Here is a 12,474-nt window from a genome sequence, read left to right as displayed (position 1 = left end):
GTAGGCTTTACAGCGAAAGCATGCCATGCGATTGTTTGAGGATGGCGCACCACTTCAAAATATTTTTTACCCAGCACAGGTTTCATAAATTCACAAATAGTAATTAAATATTCACATACTTTTTGAAAATCTTCCTCTGATTTGTCATTCAAAGGGTCCCAGCTTCAACATGTAGTGTTGTTTTGTTAGATAAAAACCTTCTTTATATCCCAAAAAGTCAGTTTAGTTGCCATCGATTTAAGTAAGCCACTCGTTCAACATGCAGAGAAAGGAATCCAAAACAGCTACTGCTTTGTTAAAACAAGTCTAAAGACATATCTATTTAATCCTCAGATACCCTAAAATGTAATTAAACTATAATATTTCATACAGAAAGAAGAATGTTCAATAGGAAAACAATATTAGCAGGTGCGTGTCCTCTTCGTCGCGCAAGCATACCCAAATTTCCAAGTCTGTATCCCTGTGGTAAAACTCGTATTTCTTCCTCATTTTGGAAGAAACAAGCCTGAATCGGGTCACAAATGTGTTTGATGGACCGCGAGAAACGAGCAGGAATAGGCTTTTGTTGGCTACAGTCCAAGCTATATCTTCCAATGCTGTGACCGCTGTCGACATCCATTATCCAACTTGAATAAACACTTGGAGGTAAGGATGACAGCAGTAATGTAGTCTACGGCGATACGGATATCACTTGTTATTGATATCTACATAGCGCATTGATGTGAATCACACTGCTGCTGTCTCATTTAGCTATGGGCGCCTTACAGATTGTGATTGTTGTTGATGAATCCAAAAATGGTTGAATTCAACAAGTTTAAGCTGCCTATCAATAATTGTTTTGGACAGCCAATGAAAAAAGCGCTCTTGCAACAGCTGCATAATGCAGATCCCAGCCTATGGAATAAAAGTGGGGCTTTTCTTGCTTAATCTAATTCATGCTGATACATGTATTTTTTTATCCATAGGGCTAATGGACACATGTTCAAACTCGCACACTTTTGATGAACTTAAAATGGCAATCTTGTGTTGCTACATCCATTTTTGGGACTTATAAATATATATATCCATATATATCCATTGATTCTTGAAGAATTGAATTTGTAAGCTTAGTTCAACTGTCACACTATTCTGATAGACTGGTTTTTAATGTAAAGATATAATTTAATCATATTATTATATGTAGTAGAAAGTGATGGGATAGAAGAAGCCTACTTAACAAACACATCCATATATGGCCAGCTATGTAAACTTTAACATTGAATTATCCTGCAATAGATGTTGTTCACTTGGTAACATACATTTTTGTTTTCTTCTAATGCCTCTTAAAGGGAAAGTCATCTAAAAGTAACTGAACGTAGTCAGATAATCAGATTACTTTACCGAGTTTGGGTAATCCAAAAGTTACATTACTGATTACAATTTTGCACAGGTAACTAGTAACTGTAACGGATTACATTTAGAAAGTAACCTACCCAACCCTAGCTACCTCAAATACCTACCCCTGCACATTGACTCGGTACTCCCTGTTTGTAGCCATGTTATTTTTTACTCATTATTTTTATTCAATATTCAACTTGTATTTATTTCTCATGTCACTATTTTATTTTTATTCTATTATTTTCACTCTACCTTGTTGGAAAACGACCCGTAAGTAAGTATTTCAGTTGTTGATGAAGCATATGACAAAAAACATTTGATTTGAAGGAAGTATTAATGATTTGATCAATCAATTGAACTGAAACAAACATATTTTAGGCAGCAGGAACAGAGCTAGGCAGAGGAGCCTACCATAGCTATACACTGGTAGGAGTCAAAATACATCTGTCTACACCCAGTCAGAACACTCTACCCCCAGTCAAAATTCTCTACCCCTAGTCAAAACTCTCTACCCCCAGTCAGAACTCTCTACCCCCAGTCAAAACTCTCTACCCCCAGTCAGAACTCTCTATCCGCAGTCAGAACTCTCTACCCCCAGTCAGAACTCCATACCCCCAGTCAGAACTCCATAACCCCAGTCAGAACTCCATACCCCCAGTCAGAACTCCATACCCCCAGTCAGAACTCCATACCCCCAGTCAGAACTCTGTACCCCCAGTCAGAACTCCATACCCCCAGTCAGAACTCCATACCCCCAGGCAGAACTCTCTACCCCAGTCAGAACACCATTACCCCAGTCAGAACTCCATTCCCCCAGTCAGAACTCTCTACCCCCAGTCAGAACTCCATTACCCCAGTCAGAACTCCATTCCCCCAGTCAGAACTCTCTACCCCCAGTCAGAACTCCATTACCCCAGTCAGAACTCCATTCCCCCAGTCAGAACTCTCTAACCCCAGTCAGAACTCCATTCTCCCAGTCAGAACTCCATTCCCCCAGTCAGAACTCCATTCCCCCAGTCAGAACCCCATTCCACCAGTCAGAACTCCATACCCCCAGGTAGAACTCCATACCCCAGTCAGAACTCCATACCCCCAGTCAAAACTCTCTACCCCTAGTCAGAACTCCATACCCCAGTCAGAAGTCTCTACCCCCAATCAGAACTCTATTCCCCCAGTCAGAACCCCATTCCCCCAGTCAGAACTCCAACCCCCAGGCAGAACTCCATACCCTCAGTCAGAACTCTATACCCCCAGTCAGAACTCCATTCCCCCAGTCAGAACTCTCTGCCCCCAGTCAGAACTCCATACCCCCAGTCAGAACTCTCTACCCTCAGTCAGAACTCCATTCCCCCAGTCAGAACTCCATACCCCCAGTCAGAACTCGATACCCCAAGTCAGAACTCCATACCCCCAGTCAGAACTCTCTATCCCCAGTCAGAACTCCATTCCCCCAGTCAGAACTCCATTCCCCAGTCAGAACCCCATTCCACCAGTCAGAACTCCATACCCCCAGGTAGAACTCCATACCCCAGTCAGAACTCCATACCCCCAGTCAAAACTCTCTACCCCTAGTCAGAACTCCATACCCCAGTCAGAAGTCTCTACCCCCAATCAGAACTCTATTCCCCAGGCAGAACTCCATACCCCCAGTCAGAACTCTATACCCCCAGTCAGAACTCCATTCCCCCAGTCAGAACTCTCTGCCCCCAGTCAGAACTCCATACCCCCAGTCAGAACTCTCTACCCTCAGTCAGAACTCCATTCCCCCAGTCAGAACTCCATACCCCCAGTCAGAACTCGATACCCCCAGTCAGAAATCCATACCCCCAGTCAGAACTCTCTATCCCCAGTCAGAACTCCATGCCCCCAGTCAGAACTCCATTACCCCAGTCAGAACTCCATACCCCCAGGCAGAACTCCATACCCCAGTCAGAACTCCATACCCCCAGTCAAGACTCTGTACCCCTAGTCAGAACTCCATACCCCCAGTCAGAACTCCATACCCCCAGTCAGAAGTCTCTACCCCCAGTCAGAACTCTATTCCCCCAGTCAGAACTCCATTCCCCCAGTCAGAACCCCATTCCCCCAGTCAGAACGCTCTGCCCCCAGTCAGAACTCCATACCCCCAGTCAGAACTCTCTACCCCCAGTCAGAACTCCATTCCCCCAGTCAGAACTCCATACCCCCAGTCAGAACACCATACCCCCAGTCAGAACTCCATACCCCCAGTCAGAACTCTCTACCCCCAGTCAGAACTCCATACCCCCAGTCAGAACTCTCTACCCCCAGTCAGAACTCCATTACCCCAGTCAGAACTCCATTCCCCCAGTCAGAACTCCATTCCCCCAGTCAGAACTCTCTACCCCCAGTCAGAACTCCATACCCCCAGTCAGAACTCCATACCCCCAGTCAGAACTCTCTACCCCCAGTCAGAACTCCATACCCCCAGTCAGAACTCTCTACCCCCAGTCAGAACTCCATTACCCCAGTCAGAACTCCATTCCCCCAGTCAGAACTCATTCTACCCCCAGTCAGAACTCCATTCCCCCAGTCAGAACTCCATTCCCCCAGTCAGAACTCCATTCCCCCAGTCAGAACCCCATTCCACCAGTCAGAACTCCATACCCCCAGGCAGAACTCCATACCCCAGTCAGAACTCCATACCCCCAGTCAAAACTCTCTACCCCTAGTCAGAACTCCATACCCCCAGTCAGAACTCCATACCCCAGTCAGAAGTCTCTACCCCCAATCAGAACTCTATTCCCCCAGTCAGAACTCCATTCCCCCAGTCAGAACCACATTCCCCCAGTCAGAACTCCAACCCCAGGCAGAACTCCATACCCCCATTCAGAACTCTATATCCCCAGTCAGAACTCCATTCCCCCAGTCAGAACTCTCTGCCCCCAGTCAGAACTCCATAACCCCGGCCAGAACTCTCTACCCTCAGCCAGAACTCCATTCCCCAGTCAGAACTCCATACCCCCAGTCAGAACTCGATACCCCCAGTCAGAACTCCATACCCCCAGTCAGAACTCTCTATCCCCAGTCAGAACTCCATTCCCCCAGTCAGAACTCCATTCCCCCAGTCAGAACTCCATACCCCCAGGCAGAAGTCTATACCCCCAGTCATAACTCCATACCCCCAGTCAGAACTCTCTACCCCCAGTCAGAACTCCATACCCCCAGTCAGAACACTCTACCCCCAGTCAGAACTCCATTACCCCAGTCAGAACTCCATTACCCACGGCCAGAACTCTCTACCCCCAGTCAGAACTCCATTACCCCCAGTCAGAACTCCATTACCCCAGTCAGAACTCCATTCCCCCAGTCAGAACTCTCTACCCCCAGTCAGAACACTCTTCCCACAGTCAGAACTCCATACCCCCAGTCAGAACTCCATACCCCCAGTCAGAACTCCATACCCCCAGTCAGAACTCTCTACCCCCAGTCAGAACTCCATACCCACAGTCAGAACTCCATACCCCCAGTCAGAACTCCATTCCCCCAGTCAGAACTCCATTCCCCCAGTCAGAACCCCATACCCCCAGTCAGAACTCTCTACCCCTAGTCAGAACTCCATACCCCCAGTCAGAACTCCATTTCCCCAGTCAGAACTCCATACCCCCAGTCAGAACTCTCTACCCCCAGTCAGAACTCCATACCCCCAGGCAGAACTCCATACCCCCAGTCAGAACTCCATACCCCCAGTCAGAACTCTCTACCCCCAGTCAGAACTCCATACCTCCAGTCAGAACTCTCTACCCCCAGTCAGAACTCCATTACCCCAGTCAGAACTCCATTCCCCCAGTCAGAACTCTCTACCCCCAGTCAGAACTCCATTACCCCAGTCTGAACTCCATTCCCCCAGTCAGAACTCTCTACCCCCAGTCAGAACTCTCTACCCGCAGTCAGAACTCCATACCCCCAGTCAGAACTCTCTACCCCCAGTCAGAACTCTCTACCCCCAGTCAGAACTCTCTATCCCCAGTCAGAACTCCATTCCCCCAGTCAGAACTCCATTCCCCCAGTCAGAACTCCAACCCCCAGGCAGAACTCCATACCCCCAGGCAGAACTCCATACCCCCTGGCAGAACTCCATACCCCCAGGCAGAACTCCATACCCCCAGTCAGAACTCTCTACCCCCAGTCAGAACTCCATACCCCCAGTCAGAACTCCATACCCCCAGTCAGAACTCTCTACCCCCAGTCAGAACTCCATACCCCCAGTCAGAACTCCATACCCCCAGTCAGAACTCTCTACCCCCAGTCAGAACTCCATTACCCCAGTCAGAACTCCATTCCCCCAGTCAGAACTCTCTACCCCCAGTCAGAACTCCATTACCCCAGTCAGAACTCCATTCCCCCAGTCAGACATCTAATTGCTAATCTATAATCCTTTTAATATACTCTTGCCTTTTTGCGATTGACCCATCGCCAGCCGTAACAGCACCACCAGAGGCTACAGTAATCCCATCATAGGTGAGGCTGCAATACATATGGCCCTAAGAATCCAAACAGCTGTATTACCCTTGCCACCAACTCCTTCTCTCTCTTCACCCAATGCGTCCGTCAATTATTTTTGTTATTGATAACCTCGTCAAGCAGAGACAAAAGGGAGAAAAAAATTGTCAGTCACCATTTCTACGTTTTCAACTTTTTTCTACCATTTCTGTAATCAGCATCAATAAATGTTTGGCTCATATTCACTGTGTGTAGGCCTAATATTAATGGTGTTATGCCTACTGAAACTGATGGAGCAGGCGCCCTCTCAATTCGATCCATTTGTAATTAAAAAAATAAAAAATAAACAAGGTATAGCTTATTTTATTGATTGAAATATAGAGAATATGGCCTTCAGTGTCCACTCCTAAACATCAGATAACACTTAACCAGATCATTCTCTTTTCGTGGACGCCATAACAGGTTATTCATGCCAACATGCATAAGAATGTGTATAGATCACTCTCTCAACTGTGAAGGGACCTCTGACCCTTTGAAATTAGCCAATCTAAAGCAGCGGTCAGGTCACTCTCAAGGTTGTTGTTGGCCCAGATGGTGAACTCCATTCAATTACATTTAAAATACCTTAATATAACCACAAATGCTCTTTTAACGAATGACAACCAGATTTTAAGATTGAAGAGATTAATGAAAATATATATTTATGAACAAGAATATTGCTCTGTGTCTTGTCATTGGGCCTAGATTCAATCCGGGCCGCGGCAGATCCATGTTATAGCTCGATGGACCTTTCAAGGCAATTTCCGATTGAGCCGACATATGCTACTTTTACCATGAATGTGGTCTCCGCGAATACAGGTACATTGCCTGTAAAACGTGCATAAAGGACAAAACACGATCAGATTGTATTTGGCCCTTGGTTCAGTTACACCACTGTCGTGATCATCATGCATCAATAAATGTAAATGTAATATTGTTTTAGTTTTACTGATATTATAGCCCCAGGCGCATAAATGAATACATTGATATACATGAATATATTGAAATGTCAGTATATATCAAGGTAATATACATCATACATCTTTATATAATATTAACTGTACAGTTTAAATTGTACCCATATAACACGTCCACAGGGGCATCTGTCTGCATTCATAAATAATACATAAATATCCTTCTAATATATATAAATATCATCCACAATATAATGAAACATTGAAGCATAACCCTCAGGTTATATTGACGTCCCACACAAAGTGGCCTTCCTCTGGAGTCCACTTCATTAACCCTGGTCAATAGAACCCAGAGAAATAGAGAGAGAGAGTGTGAAAGAGAGAGGGGGAGAGAGAGAGATTGAGAGAAATAGATGGAGAGAGAGCGATAGAGATGGGGGGGAGAGACAGATAGAGGGAGAGTGAGATGGAGAGAAAGAGAGAGATGGAGAGACCAACAAGCAAACACATTTCAATCGTCCTATTTCGGATCCAATGACCCAGAATAATGACCTCAAGGATTAACTCAGATATCCCCATTTAAATCCAAAAATAGAATTCAAAATGTCTCTAAGAATGTTTTTTTTGTTTTTTGATTTTCAGTTCCCAGAGGCCAAAGTTGGATCTGTGTTTGTAGCTATGTAGGCTAGACGAGACTCGAGAGGTCAGGATTTGATCATAAAAGCAAGATTCTGATAAAATTCTGATAAAAAGGTTGAAAGATGAGGAAGTCTATATGAGGCTGAGCTGGATGAGGTGAATAAAGGGTGTGTACTTATCAAATTAATTAATTTATCTAAGCAAGATTAAAATACTATAAGGTTTAATCAGACAACCTTCCTTCCAAAGCCCTGAGGCTGTGCTCTGTCTTTCAGACACAATCAGTATTCATTAATATATATTTTATGGTGTTATTGAAGTTTTAATAAGAATAACAAACAACGGGTAGGAAAGACTAACACTCTGGAAGTCAGGCACTCTGGCTCCCTCTGGGAAACGGTTATTATTATTAAGTGCAAGGGTAACCTTTTATCTCTCTGTCACTTACAGTTATTCATTTAGTTTTAATGGATTTTAGGAAGGAAGGAAGGAAGGAAGGAAGGAAGGAAGGAAGGTGAGGTTGTGGAGGGAGGAGTTAGAGAAAGTTAGACAAGCTACAACGATTGCCTCAAGACAGAACAAATTGACTATATTATTTCTCACAAAATCTAAATATAGTAATTTAAGTTTGACTTTTTAAAAGAAATGTTATAAAGCTACTGCTTTGATTATATTTAAACTACTACTTAGTATGAATTTTAATCAGATAAAAAAATAACAGATGTCGGAAGTAAATTCAGACAACTTTGAAGAACTGACATAGTGTTTACAAACCATCTACTGTCTGGCATGTACGTTCTATGCTCCAAAATACACCTACGAACCAGAACTTTGATTCCCGGTTCGATCTACACATGAAAATGTCATGGAAAATTGATATGAAATTTTTGCTCCTATGAGAAATGCATTATGGTCTTCTGCTGCTGGTAGTACGGGGGAAATAACAGGAGTGGAAATGGCAGTTGCTCCTGATGGATGCTTTCAAAAAATGCTTTCAAATAAAAGGTTATTTTCTCTCTCTCCTGACAGGGGTCAATGATTTCTCATCCTGTTCCTCACTCAACCCAAAGGAGATGTTACATCTGAATATCAAATATAAGAGGCTTGAATACCAAGTATAAGAAAACACAGAGAGACTTTAACGCACAGACATTCAGCGCACAGACAATCAGGGCAGGGACTTCAGCGCACAGACAATCAGGGCAGAGACTTCAGCGCACAGACAATCAGGGCAGAGACTTCAGCGCACAGACGATCAGGGCAGAGACTTTAGCGCACAGACAATCAGGCAGAGAGTTCAGTGCACAGACAATCAGGGCAGAGACTTCAGCGCACAGACAATCAGGGCAGAGACTTTAGCGCACAGACAATCAGGGCAGAGACTTTAGCGCACAGACAATCAGGGCAGAGACTTCAGTACACAGAAAATCAGGGCAGAGACTTCAGCGCACAGACAATCAGGGCAGAGACTTCAGCGCACAGACATTCAGGGTACAGACAATGGATGATGATGACTCATTGGCAACCAATAGGAAGTGAGATGGAAACAAGAGTAATACACATTTAGGTTTAACATAACGTGAGCATATTTATGTCTCTTCTCAGTAATTGTCAAATTAGCTCTGGGGCAATTTTACCTGAACCGATAAATGAGCTCAACTAATGAACAAACACTATATAGTGAAGTGTTGAACTTTATTGTCTTATCTGTTCTGAGTGGAAATGTCCTGAGGATGTTTCAGTCCTAGAACAAAAACAAAGTCCCGAAGAACAAAAGTCTATGAGGGAGGAAGTGTCCTGAAGAACAAAAGTCTATGAGGGAGGAAGTGTCCTGAAGAACAAAAGTCTATGAGGGAGGAAGTGTCCTGAAGAACAAAAGTCTATGAGGGAGGAAGTGTCCCGAAGAACAAAAGTCCTGAAGAACAAAAGTCTATGAGGGAGGAAGTGTCCTGAAGAACAAAAGTCTATGAGGGAGGAAGTGTCCTGAAGAACAAAAGTCTATGAGGGAGGAGGAACAAAAGTGTCCTGAAGAACAAAAGTCTATGAGGGAGGAAGTGTCCTGAAGAACAAAAGTCTATGAGGGAGGAAGTGTCCTGAAGAACAAAAGTCTATGAGGGAGGAAGTGTCCTGAAGAACAAAAGTCTATGAGGGAGGAAGTGTCCTGAAGAACAAAAGTCTATGAGGGAGGAAGTGTCCTGAAGAACAAGTGTCCTGAAGAACAAAAGTCTATGAGGGAGGAAGTGTCCTGAAGAACAAAAGTCTATGAGGGAGGAAGTGTCCTGAAGAACAAAAGTCTATGAGGGAGGAATTGTCCTGAAGAACAAAAGTCTATGAGGGAGGAAGTGTCCTGAAGTGCACCTTTATTTGCCATTTCAAATCCAGTGGTAATTTAGCCACCACCATCGTCCAATCCCAAAACTTCCAGGAAATGATGAGCAACAATTTGGAGGTGAGCCGTAATGGTGGCAGGTGAGGAACACAGTTGCGAAGATTCAGGAGTGATTAATGGAAACTCATTTTTCATGGCAATTAAAATTATTAAAGCCGGGGGGCCTTTCTGCAGTAACTCTGAATTGCTCCAGGAACAAGGCGGTGCCACAAAGCTGAAGAACCAAAATTGCATTAGTAGTCGAGGAGAACTGTATTAAAATGCAAATGTACAGCTGTTAATAGTTCTTCAAAAACAATAATCCCCTACCGTCAGTCATGTGTCAAAATGGTTAATGGAAAAATACCCCAGAGACACGCAAGGTCCTTTTTCCATTCTGACTTTGATTAAAGGAAGAAATTCTGCTCAGGGAAAACTGTTCAGGGCTGGATGGGACTGGGTCTCTGTCCCAAATAGCACCTTCTTCCCTGTGTAGTGCATTACTATTGATCAGGGGCGATAGGGATTTTGTCAAAAGAGGTGCACTATTTAAGGAATAGGGTGCCATTTGGGATGTACCCTGGGACTGGATGGGGATAGGATTGGCAGAGTGTGGCTTAATGTGGGCAGGATCCCAAACTCATTGTTCAGACTTCCTGATTCCAGAGATATGCCTTCTCATTGGGAATAGCCTGTCTGTGTTGCCGACAAGGGGGAAGACGATCCCATCTCTACAGCTCTAAATCTGACGTGCATGTATTAAAGACATTCATCACCCCGTTGTGTTTAGCACTTAACCTGTATTGAGTAACACTTAAATGAAATGCTTATGAAACATCTGCCTGCCTGTGAATGAAGAGGGAGGTTAGGGAGCAGCTGTGGCTGAAGGAGTGTCACACAGAAAGACATAATTGAATGAATAGTCTACTTGGTTATTCTGTCTCTTCATTATGATTCTGCTGGGGGTTATAGAGAGATGAGAGTCTTCTCTCTCACCAGAGGGAAAAATGCAATTTTCACTCCAACTAGACAGCATGGGCCATGGGGAGACATGTTGTTGTTGCACATTGAAGCAAATTTATTAAGGACATTATGATTCGTTATGAAACCTCAGATAACACAGAGACTAAGTAAAACATGTATGTCTGTTTATGGCCAATCACCCATCCCTGATCATCAAATTGTGTTTAGATATGTGTCTGTCACTGAATAGATATAATGGCCACGTTAAAGGGAACCTTCACCTCTAGACACTATTTGGGGTGTTTTTTCCCAGTCACCCTGCATAATAATGAGCGGGTGTTTCAGGCATAAGTATGCATTATAGCTGCATTTTGTCATTTTAGCATTGGGGAAGTTCAACCAATGACACCATTGGTTGAATGAGTCTGCTGTCTGATCGAAAAATTAATGGATTCATGTGTTGAAGCAATTATTGTGGTCTTTATTTTGCAGACTGCACGATCAGGTGATCACGTGAGTAGATATGACAGTCCTTGTTCATAAGAGCTATTGAACATGTCTCAATGGTGTTCCTATCTGCCAAGACATTGCAGGATAGCTAGGTTGACTCATTTTCCCCAGCTTTGTAAAGACTACAGCCTGATGGGAACCATACTTCCTTGTCCCCAGCCTCGAAGGCAGGCTTTTCAAAATGGGAGTGGTGCTAGTTTACAGGTTCACGGGAGGTATGTTACCGTGTACTGTCTACCTGAGACTGCGAAATAATTAGCTACAATGGCTACTTCAATCCAACAGTTTCATCTGAGTGCACAAATCAGTATGCCTACCTCCCAAAGTCCAGCACTACTACTGGGCTTGTGAAAGCCACACACTCCTAACTGACAGCCACAGACTCCAGAAAACCAACAATGGCGAGGGTGTTACTTGCTGATATGTCCAAAGCCTTTGATCGAGTAGATCACACAAAGCTCCTGCAACATCTGTCTGACATTGAACTGTGTCCAAGGTTACTAGCCTGGCACAGCAGCTACACAACAGGTAGAAGACAGAGGGTGATGGTTACTAGCCTGGCACAGCAGCTACACCACAGGAAGAAGACAGAGGGTGATGGTTACTAGCCTGATTCACAGCTACACCACAGGAAGAAGACAGAGGGTGATGGTTACTAGCCTGGTTCACAGTTAAACCACAGGAAGAAGACAGAGGGTGATGGTTACTAGCCTGGCTCCACAGCTACACCGCAGGAAGAAGACAGAGGGTGATGGTTACTAGCCTGGCTCCACAGCTACACCACAGGAAGAATACAGAGGGTGATGGTTACTAGCCTGGCTCTACAGCTACACCACAGGAAGAATACAGAGGGTGGTGGTTACTAGCCTGGCTCTACAGCTACACCACAGGAAGAATACAGAGGGTGATGGTTACTAGCCTGGCTCAGCAGCTACACTACAGGTAGAAGACAGAGGGTGATGGTTACTAGCCTGGCTCTACAGCTACACCACAGGAAGAATACAGAGGGTGATGGTTACTAGCCTGGTTCACAGCTACACTACAGGAAGAAGAAGAGGGTGATGGTTACTAGCCTGGTTCACAGCTACACCACAGGTAGAAGACAGAGGTTGATGGTTACTAGCCTGGCTCCACAGCTACACCACAGGTAGAAGACAGAGGGTGATGGTTATGAGCCTGGCTCCACAGCTACACCACAGGTAT

The sequence above is a fragment of the Oncorhynchus gorbuscha genome, linkage group LG09 (genome assembly GCF_021184085.1).
Source record: "Oncorhynchus gorbuscha isolate QuinsamMale2020 ecotype Even-year linkage group LG09, OgorEven_v1.0, whole genome shotgun sequence".
In the NCBI taxonomy this organism is placed as follows: Eukaryota; Metazoa; Chordata; class Actinopteri; order Salmoniformes; family Salmonidae; genus Oncorhynchus; species Oncorhynchus gorbuscha.
The sequence above is the reverse complement of the archived record's forward strand: the minus strand, read 5'-3'. Positions refer to the sequence as shown.